Source organism: Cydia splendana, chromosome 18, assembly GCF_910591565.1.
Source record: "Cydia splendana chromosome 18, ilCydSple1.2, whole genome shotgun sequence".
Taxonomy (NCBI): domain Eukaryota; kingdom Metazoa; phylum Arthropoda; class Insecta; order Lepidoptera; family Tortricidae; genus Cydia; species Cydia splendana.
In genome coordinates this window covers 3060034-3075894 of record NC_085977.1, presented here as the reverse complement: position 1 = coordinate 3075894, position 15861 = coordinate 3060034, and the positions used below count along the sequence as shown (strand labels likewise).

At 38.0% G+C, this 15861-nt stretch overlaps 1 long non-coding RNA gene across 1 annotated transcript; it reads right to left on the bottom strand.

The window, feature by feature from the left end:
• Positions 1-11428: 11428 nt before the first annotated feature.
• LOC134799191 (uncharacterized) lies at positions 11429-12249 on the bottom strand. Its single transcript, XR_010145352.1, has 2 exons — positions 11855-12249; positions 11429-11747 (listed from the first exon to the last, which is right to left on the bottom strand). It is a non-coding gene; the product is annotated as an uncharacterized LOC134799191 (long non-coding RNA).
• Between the last annotated feature and the right edge of the window lie 3612 nt (positions 12250-15861).

Genomic DNA, 15861 nt, shown 5'->3' with positions numbered 1-15861 from the left:
AAATACGTGTAGATGAAAAAATACAATCTTGCCTTTTATCAAATCACATCATTTTTTGACAAATTTGCGAATTGAGTTATCCAAATAACGGCTACAAATAAGAAATCCCTATCACAGTTTTAAACCATGGCAGGGTTGAATACATAACAATGTCGGTATTTAATTAAACATAAGACGAACTCTTTATTTCATTTACGCGAGCGGAGCTGCGGGCCCGTCTAGTAATATATATTTATGCGAGATTTTTTACAGTAGGTGAATATGAATATATAGTAATCTAACTAGTTACAGGAACATTTTCAGTAAATAATGAATAATGGTAATTCTATGGCCGTTTTAAATCTATCAAAGTAACCCCAAATTTTCCAAAGTCACCCCGTCCTACGGTACTATTTTTCGATGCTTATAATTGTTATAACAAAGAAATTAGAGCGAGTAGAAATTTTACATACAAAATTCAACTCACTCTTTTTTTATACTACGTCCCTGGCAAACAAGCATACGGCCCGCCAGTCTCCGTAAGCCCATGGACGCCTGCAACTCCAGAGGTGTTACATGCGCGTTGCCGAGCCTAACACTCCGCACCCTCGTTGAGCTCTGGCAACCTTACTCACCGACAGGAACACAACACTATGAGTCACAACTCATACTCTTTTCTACTCCTCCTCCTTGCATCGGTTTGCTCATCACTGAGGGTCATGGCCACTTCTAGGGAACAGCTTCTATTTGACAATTTGCTGCCACCTCTTTCTGTCTGTCGCCGAATGTAGGTCACCGTGGAGCGTTGCATCAAGGGCTGAGCGAATTTGGTCTGTCCACCGCATTGGGCTCCTGTATCTCGGTTTCGTTTTTTCAGTGATTACCAGCTTTTCCAAGTTATCACTGTTTCTAGTAATGACCAGATCCCCTAGGTAAATTTCATTCAATAGCATGACGAGCGTTCGCGTTTGCGTTATGTCTATTTTTGTATGGGATTTTGAACAGCGCGCCAAGAAAATCCCATTTACCGCAAACGCGTACGTCACGTCACTCACGTCACGCTATGAAGGGTACAGATGAATGAATAATATTTGACCCTAGTACGGTTAGTTTTGAATTGAGATTATATTGTCATGGAATTTCAGTTTCTAAATAAACCTCGAACTCGCAACAAGGAAACGAATTTAACTTGATACTCGGAACTCCGTGTCGCGGCCTATAACTTCGTTTAGCGTCGACTTGTTGTTCCTTTAATTACTTGGTGAATTAAAACGGATTGTTACGAAGATTTAACTGACCGAACGTTAGCGAAGTTACCATTTCAGATTGGGCCAAAATGTTTTCGTATGTCCGAATGTTCCGCTCCAGTTCTAAATTCTCAACCGATTCTATTATCTAGGTATTTAATTATGTATTATTTAGGACTGATTATTTAGGTATTTAAATAAAAGTACCTAAACAAAATCTACCCTCAAATGGTTCCTTAAGCCAGTTGGGGGTAGATGAAAACATTATGCGATCAAATAATGTAGGTTAAAGTCAGGTCGTTCAGTGACAGATCAAGGTGGTTTTGTATTTGGTTGGTTAACCAATCAAAGTTATAACTACCCGAAAATGTACAAATTATTTGTTTACTTTTATTTAAATACTGTATTTCTGTATATATACAGAGTATAATGAACGATTCGATTTGGGACTTAAAAGAAACTTATTTGCGCAGAATCCTGTAAAAAAAGTTCCTCAAATTTAGACTCAAAACACTCGAGCTCCTAACAACACTATTTACAAGTACCTACCTATACTTATGTGTGATGCGAAAAAGGCGAAAAACTCATTTAAATCTCGAAAGGCGGAGTTAGACATTAGAATTCAATTGCTCGACGCTAGATAGGTCCATGTCTGGTTCTATTCAGCTTGTAATGTCCTTTGCCGAGACCGACGCGAGATAAACATGCGGCAGTGCAGTGTAAGTAAGCACCGCAGTACGCTGACTTTTTCACCATTCTTCTTCAGGCGGTCCCTCAGTACTGAGGATCGTGACAGCATATCCTTCTGTTGAAGACCAGGTTTTCACCATAGGCACAGAATATTACTTATTCTGTTACTAGTTTTCCATAATGCCTCGATGAAAACTAATTTTAACGGGGATTTTTCAGCCAAAACTAATTTTAGGGAAGTGCTTTGGTGAAAATTAGTTTAGACTAATTGTTCCGGTGGCTGGACGGTGTAGTTATAGGCGCGTAATCTGAATTCTTTAGAATATGACATCTATCTCAGTTTATAATTTATATATAACTAGGTACTTAACAATAACTACTCAAAAAATATTTAATAAAATAATTTCATTAGTTCCCTAGTTATTTTTGTTATATTTATTAAAATGTTAAAATTGCTTTCAATTCAATGAGACGTTGCTTTATTTCTCCTTGCTTTGCTTTTTTTTTCAAAATTGCAGGCTTTATTCCATGATTTATAATATGACATTTGTTAGTCATTTACTTGATAAATATCTTGATAGTAATTTGGAACACGAAAGACGATTTCTTGAGATAAACGTGATTTATTATAACTTGATAGGTGTGCACACTTATAGAATAGCGAACGTGAATATATTATGAATGAATAAATGTACTTATTGACTAATTACGACACTTTTATATAAAACTAAATGCTGATGGGGCAAATGAACAATATGATGCATGTGCAATTTACTTGTACAACATTCAAACGCTTAGTTAACATACTGGTAAAATATAAACTGTACCAGCAGCGGCACGATAAAAACACAATTAACAGACGCATCTCTTTCCACAGAACTATTGAATTTATACTGTATTTCAAGTGTCTTAAGGGTCATTTTATTTTAATAGTTTTAATCGAAATGGGCGCAAGTCTTTTGAAAATCACCGATTATAAAGACTTGTTAAGAGCCAACGGGAGTGGTCATTTCTCCATACAAACGTACTCCTCGTTTTCCTCCGTGGTTTTTTAAGCTAGAGCAATGATTTTTTCAACACAGATTAATATTGTAAATATCTGTGTTGGACCGTTTTGCTTTTTTTGATATTTTTGTTTTTTAAGGCGCTAGAGCCCTTCAAAGATGGCCAAAATGGCCTAATTGACTAAGCCGCAATGAGAGGCGTGGCATTCAAAACTGATATCAATTAGCCAAAAAATCAAAACGGTCCGACACAGATAATTTCATAATCATTTAGATTTCCAAATTTGGTTACGATTGGTTAAGTTTTGGAGGAGGAAACAGAGGAGTACGAAACCTCGATTTTTGAGATTTTTACGCAGGATTTTTCGCCTTGTCCTTATCGCACTACTTTTAGGTGCCGCTTCCGTCAGCGAGACGGGTATGTTTACCTAAAATATTTAAAACTCAGCTCCTGTTTCGTCTTAAGGTCCAGTCAGTGTCATAAGTTAAATAATACGAGCGAAAATAAATTTTATAATAAATGTTTTAAGGTTAAAAATAGAATTAGAACATATTTTGAAATAGTTTATTACAGTACCGTAGGGTGTTGTTTGGTGTACGCGATGCATTTGATTTTACAAAAGGAAATATTGATGAATTTACCGAAATTTAAACTTTAACGTCATAATAATAAAAGTCAAGCTGATCGCATTTGTGTAATGCGCCAAGTATGACTAATGACCGTATGGTATTTGTTTGTTCTGCATAACTTTAGAAAGGACGTAAGTGACGTGAGTTCTCTAATAAGATACGATCTTTTTATAAAGCAGGGTAAGGTAAAGGTACCGATCATCGAATATAACAAACATATAATAATAAAGAATCATGCGGATTAACAAAGGTGTAGAAAGGTTTAAACGGTGTGTTTTGATTCTTTTTTTTACTATAATAGGCCTTTATACTTGTTAGTTTGTATTGTGTAGATGTAGGTAAGTACCTACAGGGCGTTTTTTGGACAACTAGCCATATTGTGTGAGGTGATTAGGTAGGTACCTACTGAACAACTTTTTCTATGGGACCAACCCCGAAATCCCAAAAACGAAATTGGCTTTCTCATAGAAAACGTCGACATCCACTCGGCCAAAATGTATGAAACGGCCAAATAATTTTTTGTGATTTCGGAGTTGGTCCCATACACGTCCCATAGAAAAAGTTGTTCAGTATGACCTACCTAATCACCTTGCACAATATGGCTAGTTGTTCAAAAAACGCCCTGTATTTTAAAAACGATGTTCGGTCGATTTAATTTTTGGGTTATTTCTTAAACACCAATCAAGTGTTAAATACTTATACAAGATAAGTCCCGATGTAGCCTTGTGTAGCTCCGGGCACTGGAGGCAAATGACGGTAATGTCCATATATTTCTAAGCACTTGTGACGTAATTCTTCTGAACTAGTTGCCGATAACGTTGCTCTTTGGCAACGGACCAACATGCCAGTTAAGTTGTGCACCTGAGCCATAGTGTTCTCCCTAGTGGAAACACAGTGCAGAGCAGGTACCTAGCTACTACCACAGAATAAATAATAGTAAGGTAAACATCATCGGCGAGAGCAAGGCTGCTCGACTTCGCTGGCTCGGCCATGTGGAGAGGATGGGGAGGATCGTGCGGCCAAGAGACCTTATCTGGGGCGACCAACTTGGAGACGTCCGGTCGGAAGGCCTAGGTACCGATGGATCGACGAGGTCCAGAAAGACCTGTGTGGCGTACAAGCGGCTGAATGGCGTCAGATCGCACAGGATAGGAACGAATGGCGAAATCTAGTGTCGGAGGCCAAGATCCACTAACCCCGAAATCCCGAAAAAATTTTTTACTTTTTCATACATTTTGGCTGATCAGATGTCGACGTTTTCTATGGAAAAGCCAAAAAAATTTCCCTGATTTTAGGGTTGGTCTAGTAGTAAAAGTAGCTCAGTATAGCGAGTAAAATCAAGCCCTGGATTTAAAGCCCCATGGTCAGACACACCATGTATACGGTACAGAGAGGACACTTCCTACAAAACCGAAGTTTGACAGCGATTCAGGGACGAATCATGCTGTCCCTTTCTAATGAATGGCACTATCCCTTTCGGCTATTTAGGGTTGTCAAAATTCAACTGACTATCTTATCTGTGGTTGTGCACGCAAAAGGATGTGAAGTGGTACCAACCCTAATAATTGCTTGGAGCAATGCTGAGCCGAGCGGAGCCGAGTTTGCCCGAAGTCAGGAGTGTTTCACCACTGCTACTACAAACTTTTAGTATGTTGTTGGGTACATGGGACTCTAAAACTGTTAAGTTGGGCACCTGAGCTACCTCCGTTCAGTCTAGAACTATCTACTAACTAGAATACCTAGATAATATTGTATTCGGCTACCGAGATAGGTAAAACTCATGAAATAAAACTATGTAAAACGGATGACGAGTGGTTCGAAAAGTGGAATATTGTTTTTGCGAGGGGTTCAACATTTTGAACACGACGACTTCATATTGAACTCGTGCTACTTGACTGCCAAGGATTCTTGGCAGTCAAGTAGCACGAGAGTTTAACAAACTTTGCTGCCAAATCATCCTAAAGGTTTTTAAAAAGTTGAAGGTCTACTTTAATTTAAAAATATCGCTAACCGCCCACATCCGGTTTCCCACAAGATAATACTTCACAGATACTTATTTCGTGTAATTGCAGTTCAAACCGCCAATAAACTGACGGCTGCGTGCATACTGCAATTGCATCATTACTGCATCGAACGACCTCATCATATGGACTCTGAATAAGTTTTGTTATATTAATTTTGTTTAGTACACAATAGGGGCGCTAGTGTGTACTAAACCCCGGCTTTACTCGCCGGTTAACATATTATAGTTCGTGATATTCACAATGACGCGCAGATTTATTAAATCTAACCTTTAATAACATGACAATACGAGTCAAGGCACGCGTCTTCGTGAATGACACGATCTATATACACCTAAAGCTTCCTCTATTGATATAGGTGAAAACTACATCAAAATCCGTTCAGTAGTTTTTGAGTTTATCGCAAACATACATACATACAAACAGACAGACAGACGCGTCGGGGGACTCTGTTTTATGAGGTATAGTGAAGAATTGAAGAACCTAGACGACACCATAATATCGAAACACGCGATTAGTAACGAAACCTGGTACCATCGCCCGCACTGTTAACTATACATCGGTGGACCTTATGCCTTTTGTAAGGTCCGATGTACAGTTAGGAGTGTTGCTGTTTGTACCAGACAGGACTAGTACCAGACTGATGCAGGTAACGTAAAATGTTGATGCCAAGTTTCATGAAATTTCAGGCCCCAATTTCACATCGGTGACAGGTGCGACAATTGTAAAACTACACTGTTGCTGACGTCACAAGCATCCATGGGATACGATTACCACTTACCATCGGGCGGGCCGTATTCCTGTTTGCCACCATCATTGTATTATTAAAAAAAAACTTTATTATATCGGAAAAAAACAGATATTTCTCTTGCGAAGTTTCTGACAATTGTCAAGATTTAGAAGAATTGTAGGTAATTCTTGACAGGAAATGAGTTATAATATGTCGGAATTTCGTGACAATTGTCGTGTTTCTTGTGACAATTGTCATAAACTTAGCAAGAGAAATATCTGTTTTTTTCCGATATAATAAAGTATTTTTTAATAATACCATGATGGTGGCGAACAGGAATACGGCCCGCCCGATGGTAAGCGGTAACCGTAGCCCATGGATGCCTGTGACGTCAGCAACAGTGATGTTTTACAATTGTCGCACCTGTCACCTCCCTGTCACCGATGTGAAATTGGGGCCAGCACGTCGTTTTAAAATGAGAGCGTATTTTCGATAGAAAGGGACCGGCTTTCTGGCGGTAGCTTTCTTTCAACCGTGAAGAATACCTTTTTAATCTAGCTGGATACTGCCACTGATGCTTATCCATCCGAGTAATGAGTAAAAACTTTCCTCTCTACAAAATATTATAGAATGCAAAAGCGGATTAAGCTACATTTACAGCCCTAACCGCAAAGTTTGGCTCACAAAGAGAACCGCAAAGCCACAAACTAAACTGAATTTCGAGTTCACAAACATTCATTTTCAATGCAAATATGTTTTTTAGCCGACTACCTGAAACGCTATGATTTTAGCTATGTATATATTAGGTAGGTGCAGTGCAGTGCAATGCAAATATTATCATACTTCTCATTCTACATATACCTAATGATAATTATTAGCCATGAATGTATTTTCGGCACTTGCGATTTAATCTTTCGATCCTTGGTCGTCAGACACCAAAAAACTAGTAAAAGAAATTTCAACCAACTAGTCTGGGTGTCTGGCGACTAGGGCTTCCAAATACCGGACTTCTTTCAATACCGGTATTAATACCGAAACTGTCTTCATCAATACCGGGATCCCGGGATCCCGGTATTGACTATGAACGCTTAACATTTTTGAGTTTTATTTAAAAAAGGCTCACTGTAACACTATGTATGTCCTTAGCTTAGGATATTAAACAATAATCGCCGTCTGCAATAATAGGGAATATTACGCAAAACTCTGCATAGAGGGCGGCACTAACTCAATCACATGGCCTACCGTGAAACAAGACAATCGAAAGTTCGGTTTCCACCTCTCTATCACTCTTGCTTATTCGATCGATAGAGAAACAGATAACGAAATTACGATTTTCGCGTTTCGCGGTAGGCCACCTGTAAACAAATCGCCTTGATGCATGAACGTCATAGTACAACAGTCAAAAAACTGGTTAAGGCGTAGTATGTATAAGATACTCTATGGTTTACTAAACAAATTAGTGCTGCACTCTGGCGGCAGAACATTGCAATAATACTCCCTATTATCATTTCACCCTCCAGGTTGGCAATCATTTTATCCGCCTTGTTGACTTCACCACTTTTACCGGTCACATTTGTAGTTCAACCTAATAAACCAGCCAACTATATCAAATTTGCAAATATAAATTCGTTTGCCATACTACAATTTCTTACTCATTTGTTTCCACTCTTTGATATAATTTTAAGAACGAACTATATTAATATCATATCCTGAATATCAGAATTCATCACCCAATATTTATCTATGCATATGCACCGATCTTGTTTCAATTAAATGATCTTGTTTAATTAAATGGGCAAGTAATATTCTTGATACAGACGAATTTAATCATTTTAATGGATTTTAAACGGTATAATCGGCACATTTTACTTATTTTTGAAAATACCGGGATCCCGGTATTGCATAAAAAGACCGGTATTGGAAAATGCGTTTTCACAGACGGGATCCCGGTATTTCGGGATCCCGGGATCCCGGTATTGGAAGCCCTACTGGCGACCTACGAGCAGGCCCATTTTTTGCGCAAAATGTCAGCCTCACTGTGCAGAGGGGGAACGCGGCCAGCGTCCTGGGAACAATGCCACAGGCTAATTTAGGTTTAGACCAGGGACAGGAACCGGTTACCTTAACCGGGGTTTTTCATAGGGTTATTTTAGAGGTGTTTATAAAAACCCCTACCATAACGGTAACCGCTTAATAAGGTAACACTTTGATTCGGTAACCGTATCAGATCGAGTTAACCTCTGTTACCGGTAACCGAAATAAAAACCCAGTCTATTCAGTTACCTCATTATGAGGTTTTTGACCAGTTCAAACGATTGTAATCTTTACGCACACTTAAATTCAACTTATTATTGAATACCGAGGTTGGCATGGGCGGTCTATGAAGCCTCCAGCACAAACAAGTTTTTTTGCCTTTCCTTTGTTTATCTTTATACCTACCTGTGTGGTGTGTTCTTATTATAAATATTATTATATTATAAATAAAATAATTAAAACCTGACAGGTTGACAGCTGCCACGAAAAATTTTTTCACATATTGAAAAATTCATTTAAATTTGTAATATTGTATAAATACAACAATTCAATTCTCGGGGTACAGTTTTACGAAAATCATCTGTGATAAATAGTATGTACATATATATGTGAAAACAAGCAATGCAAGAATTATGTGTTACGGTTTGAAATCGCATTACAACCCTTTCAAATTCATTGTTTCCCGATGTCCCCGAAGGCTCCTGTGAAAATCTAGATCTACCCATCGTAGTGCCGGTTTTCGCCCACCGTAAGGCCTCTTTCGACGCCCCGTCTCTACCCAGCGTTCCGGCTACGACGAAAAGTCCCCGCTGCCGTCGCTAGAGGCGACTGTGCACCGGTGCACCACACATCGAGAGAGTTTCGACTCTGCCGTACCGTGCCAGACGTTAATTGTGAATTTATTTAGTGGTTTGTGTTTGTTATTTGATATACTTATGTAATTTAAAAATGACGGACAAAATAATCTTATATTCTTTTCTAATGTTTATTTTGTAAGTTGCTGTGTTAATTTAGTTACTATCCTATTGTATTTAGTTTAAGACTCTGTACTTTTTACTTAGTTTTAATTGTTAGTTTGTTACTTATGCAGGCTACGACCCTTTCGCAGTGCCCCTACAGCCCTAACTCTTCGCGTACCTTCACCGAGCACGGGCTGAAGGTACATATTACCCGCAAGCATAGAACCCGACCCACCGCCCTTCCTCCTACTCTAACAGTTCAGCCACAACAGCGGCAACAAGCCCTCTCAGGTAACAGTAGTTGTATAGACCTAGATGACCTTGCTACCCTAAAGCAATCTGTACGAGTGTTGCGTCACATACCTAAGGGGGCTCGCAACCTGGCGGCAGGTAAATTGTGCGAGGCTATCGAACAATGTATTAAGAACAACGGCACTCCAGACTGGTTTGCTCTGCTTTCATTTGCCTACTCTGCTCTAAAGGCGCCAGATTCAACCAGCGCAGGCAACTTAACAACCAAAGTTAAACGGAACATTGTATCTTCTGGGGTAATCGATTCTCTTTTTGTGGAAGCTGAGCCGGCCGCTTTGAGACCGCCCTCGATTCTCAGAACTATAGAGTCCAAAGTTTACGAGGGTGACCTTAGAGGGGCAGTACGGGTTCTTATGTCGGATGACGGAATAGCGCCGCCCAATCCTGAAACCCTTGCCACCCTAGTATCCAAGCACCCAGCCCCATCTCGACCGTTGACTTTCCCACCTGAACCAGACAATTCCTGTCCCGCTCTCTCTGTCAAGCTGGAAGAAGTCTCACAGGCGCTAGGCTCGTTCAACAATAGCTCTGCTGCCGGCCTGGATGGCATCCGTCCATCACACCTGAAAGAGCTCACTTCCAGTGCTGCTGGCGAGAATGGGCCTCGGTTGCTTGAATATTTAACCAAACTCTGCAATTTCCTACTCAGTGGCCAGCTAAATCCAGCAGTTTCCCCGTATATTTACGGAGCGTCGCTGTGCGCGCTGTCAAAAAAAGATGGTGGCTTAAGGCCTATCGCTATTGGCAGCGTATTTCGCCGCCTGACTGCCAAGTTAGGTTGTCGAGCTGTGCGTGACGAAATGGCGTCTTACTTGCAGCCTTACCAATTAGGTTTCGGCACGAAACTTGGCTGTGAAGCTGCTATTCACGCCACTCGAGCCTTCGTTCTTGACCCTAAAAACGCAGACTCCGTTATCATTAAGATAGATTTAAAAAATGCGTTTAATTCCGTAGAGCGGGACGTACTCTTATCTGAAGTTAGGGAGAAAATACCAATACTGTACCCCTTTCTTCACCAAGTTTACTCATCTCCGTCTAAACTTTTTTTCAATGAGTCCCTCATCCAGTCTCAGGTGGGGGCTCAGCAGGGGGATCCGCTTGGCCCCCTGATCTTTAGCCTCGCCATCCAAAAAGCAATATCCGGTCCTCAATCTCCACTAAACGTTTGGTATTTAGATGATGGCACTCTTGGTGGTAAGCCTGAAGAAGTATACCAAGACTTGGTCACACTCCTCCCACTCCTCCATAATCTGGGCCTCGAAGTCAACACCAACAAATGTGAATTCTTCCCCTGCAGCGCCAATTCACATTCCTCATTACCTTCGTTTAGCACCCTACTACCTGGTCTCAAAGAGCTGTCCAGTCAAAACTTTCACCTCTTGGGTTCCCCTATATTTCCCGATGCTGTTCCTGGAGCTTTTAAGACAAGAGAACAACTTCTCTTATTAGCAAGAGAAAGGCTTAGAAAGCTCTCGGCACATGTAGCTCTGACTTTGCTAAGATCCTGCTTCGCCGTCCCCAGAATCACCTACTTCCTACGCACAGTGCCTACCCCACACACATGGACTCATTCGACCTGGCACTAAAAGAATCTGCTGAGTGTCTTTTAAATGTATCCCTCAACCATGACCAGTGGGACCAGGCCTCTTTACCTATTCGCAATGGCGGTCGGGGTATACGACGCTCACGAGATGTAAGCCTTCCGGCCTTCCTTGCGTCGGCGGCCGGGGTTGTGGACCTTGTCACTAAAATTTTACCTTTAGATGGTGCCAAGGCCACAATACCCTATGCCGCCGAGGCTTTGTCGGCTTGGAAGACTCTGAACTCTGATGCGCCAGTACCAGACAAACCTTACCGCCAGCGTTTATGGGATGACGTCGTGGTAAAGAGACTACTCGACAGTCTTATTCATACCGCTGCTGGTTCTGACAGAGCCAGGCTAATCGCTGCCTCCAGGCCTGAATCTGGAGCCTGGCTACACGCTCTTCCCTCCCCAAACTTAGGCACCTTACTAGACAGCGACTCGATGCGTGTGGCCGTTGCTCTCCGCTTAGGTTGTGACGTATGCCAACCACACCAATGCATCTGCGGTTCCACTGTGGAGAGCAACGGTCACCATGCCTTGAGCTGCTGCCGTTGCGCTGGGAGGTTCCCACGGCACCATGCTCTTAATGACATTATTAGAAGAGCCTTAGTGTTAGCTAATGTCCCATGCATGCTTGAGCCGCCAGGTCTCAGCCGATCGGACGGCAAAAGGCCTGACGGCTTGACCCTGGTGCCGTGGGAAAGAGGTAAGTGCTTATTATGGGACGCCACGTGCGTCAGTACTTTCGCCGCCTCGCATCTTAGCCGCACAATACGGTCGGCAGGAGCGGCTGCTGAGCACGCGGCGTCCCTTAAAAAAGCTAAATACTCGGCGCTAAGCGGGTACTTATTCGTCCCCCTCGCTGTCGAGACCTCAGGCTGCTGGTGCGCTGAGGGTATGTCCTTCCTCCGGGAGCTGGGTCGTCGCCTGCTAGAAAGAGGCCTTGACCCCCGCTCCGGGTTTTTCCTGATGCAAAGGCTGTCCATCGCAGTCCAACGCGGCAACGCAGCGAGCGTGATGGGCACCTTTGCGTCGGGGGCAGCCCGGGACGGGCTTCAGTAGGCAATTTTTTATACTTATTTAGTTTATATTTAAGTTTAGTTTTTAATTAGTTTTATGTTTAGTTTATGTATTATTTTAATTATGAAATAAATAAATTAAATAAATTAAACTAATTAAATAAATTAAATAAATTAAATAAATTAAATAAATTAAATAAATTAAATAAATTAAATAAATTAAATAAATTAAATAAATTAAATAAATTAAATAAATTAAATAAATTAAATAAATTAAATAAATTAAATAAATTAAATAAATTAAATAAATTAAATAAATTAAATAAATTAAATAAATTAAATAAATTAAATAAATTAAATAAATTAAATAAATTAAATAAATTAAATAAATTAAATAAATTAAATAAATTAAATAAATTAAATAAATTAAATAAATTAAATAAATTAAATAAATTAAATAAATTAAATACATAAAATAAATTAAATACATAAAATAAATTAAATAAATTAAATACATTAAATAATTAAATAAATTAAATAAATTAAATAAACTAAATAAATTAGATAAATTAGATAAATTAAAAAAAATCAATAAATTAAATAAATTAAATAAATTAAATAAATTAAATAAATTAAATAAATTAAATAAATTAAATAAATTAAATAAATTAAATAAATTAAATAAATTAAATAAATTAAATAAATTAAATAAATTAAATAAATTAAATAAATTAAATAAATTAAATAAATTAAATAAATTAAATAAATTAAATACATTAAATAATTAAATAAATTAAATAAATTAAATAAATTAAATAAATTAAATAAATTAAATAAACTAAATAAATTAGATAAATTAAATAAATTAAAAAAATTCAATAAATTCAATAAATTCAATAAATTCAAAAAATTCAATAAATTCAATAAATTCAAAAAATTCAATAAATTCAATAAATTCAATAAATTCAAAAAATTCAAAAAATTAAATAAATTAAATAAATTAAATAAATTAAATAAATTAAATAAATTAAATAAATTAAATAAATTAAATAAATTTAATAAATTAAATAAATTAAATAAATTAAATAAATTAAATAAATTAAATAATTAAATTAAATTAAATAAATTAAATAAATTAAATAAATTAAATAAATAAATTAAATTAAAGAAATTTAATAAATAAAGTAAATAAAATCAACAAAATATAAATAAAGTAAATAAAATAAACTATTTTTTTAGTATTTTTTTTAGTTCAGACGGCACATCACTAAAACTACTTTAATGTTGCAAACCATTAAGCAACCGATAATAAAGGTTACCATAACTGAATGAAAACCTGTTAAAAACCCTTAACAAAAACCCTATCGCGATGGGGTTTTGAGATTAACTCGGTTAAAGGTTAGGGTTACCGTTTCAATAAGGTTACCATTACAATCAGGTAACAGTATGATAGGGTTACCGAATGATAAGGTAACCGAATCGATTGGGTTACCGAATTGATAGGATTAAGCGTAAAGAGGGGTTTTCCGGTCCTTGGTTTAGACTTATGATCATTTGTTTAATCGATTATAGCCAGCAGTATAATATGAATAATATCAAGTGGACTTACTTCACCCCACCATAATTATAGCGATATAGGTACGAGTGTAATTGACTGTGAGGCGAGCACTATGGAAATATGTACCTATATATTTTTCAAGCTCTAGCAAGGGTGCATTGTTGTTTAAGAACAGTACTAAAATTACCTAAAATTCGTTCACTGTATCTCTCTCTCTCTGGCTTTGGCTCTAATTTTGACTTTGCAAAAACCACAATCAATTGACAAAAAAAACATAAATACGTTCGCTAATCGTTCCACATCGCTTTTCATTATGGCCCTGATGAGATCCGAATTACAAATCAATTTCAAATTATCGGTCATCCGTATATTTCAAGCGTATTTTGGGAAGAGGGTAACCCACTGGGCACAAAAGAAATTTCAATATATTACAAAACATAATCCAGCAATATATTAAAAGTGCTCAATCATGTGTCTAAAGGCAGGGCTCGTTTTTATAATGTTATCTATCTATACATATAATAAAGCTGAAGACGGTCGAAAGTCTGTACATGGAAGATATTTGAAAAAAAGTTGGCTGGGGATACTTAGAATCGATAACAGAACACGTTCCAAAAGTTTTTAGAATTTTTGTCTGTTTGTCTGTTTATCTGTTTATCTGTTTGTCTGTTTATTTGAACGCGCATCACGTGAAAACGGCTGAACGGATTTTGATGAAAACTTTACTAATCTGTCGAGAAAATTCCCGGCCAGGTTATAGGCTATAAAAATTCAACCCCTAAAAGGGGGGGTAGCCAGAACAATCGATTGACTTAAGTTTGCCCCTGAATCTTATGGCGCTACTTAGGAAGGAGGGGCAAACTTTTTTCAAATATGTGCTACCACTATTGAGTACCCTGGTAAACTAACAGATGGCGCTGAATTTAATACGTTGTGACATGAATAAGCCACCGAGGAAAGATTTTGCCAAATTAACTCTAAGTTTAGTAGACACGGATATCAACAAAAATAATTGAATAATTATGTTGATTTAAAAAATTAATAATATATCGAAAAATGTTCGCACTCGCTTCGCTCGCGTTCTCAATAACTTTCTAAGATATGGCGACTGCAGCAGCATTACTCTGTTGCAACGTTGCTGCTGCAGCACTGTCAATTTTCGTGATAAAATGATGTGACTGACTTCCATACTAAAAGTACAAATGTACAATTGTCTAACTGTCTATCAAATTACGTTTTTATATCGAAAAAATTTCGCGCTCGCTTCGCTCGCGTTTTCTATTACTTTCTAAGATATGGCGACTGCAGCTGCATTACTCTGTTCCAACATTACAGCTGTAGCACTGTCAATTTTCGTGATAAAATGAAGTGACGGATTTCCATACTAAAAGTTTAAATGAAATTGCGTTTTTATATCGAAAAATTTTCGCGCTCGCTTCGCTTGCGTTTTTAATCACTTTCAAATATATGGCGACTGCAGCAGCATTACTCTGTTGCAACGTTACTGCTGCAGCACTGTTAATTTTCGTGATAAAATGATGTGACTGATTTCCATACCAAAAGTAAAAATGTACAACTGTCTATCAAATTGCGTTTTTATATCGAAAAATTTTCGCGCTCGCTTCGCTCGCGTTTTCTATTACTTTCTAAGATATGGCGACTGCAGCAATATTACTCTGCTGCAACGTTACTGCTGCAGCACTGTAAATTTTCGTGATAAAATGATGTGACTGATTTCCATACTAAAAATACAAATGTACAACTGTCTATCAAATTGCGTTTTTATATCAAAAAGTTTCGCGCTCGCTTTGCTCGCGTTTTCAATAACTTTCTAAGATATGGCGACTGCAGCAACATTACTCTGTTGCAACGTTACTGCTGTAGCACTCTCAATTTTCGTGATAAAATGATGTGACTGATTTCCATACTAAAAGTAAAAATGTACAACTGTCTATAAAATTGCGTTTTTATATCGAAAAATTTTCGCGCTCGCTTCGCTCGCGTTTTCAATAACATTCTAAGATGTTATAAAGGTGACATTCTGGTGGCGACTGCAGCAGCATTAGGTACTCTGTTGCAACGTTACTGCTGCG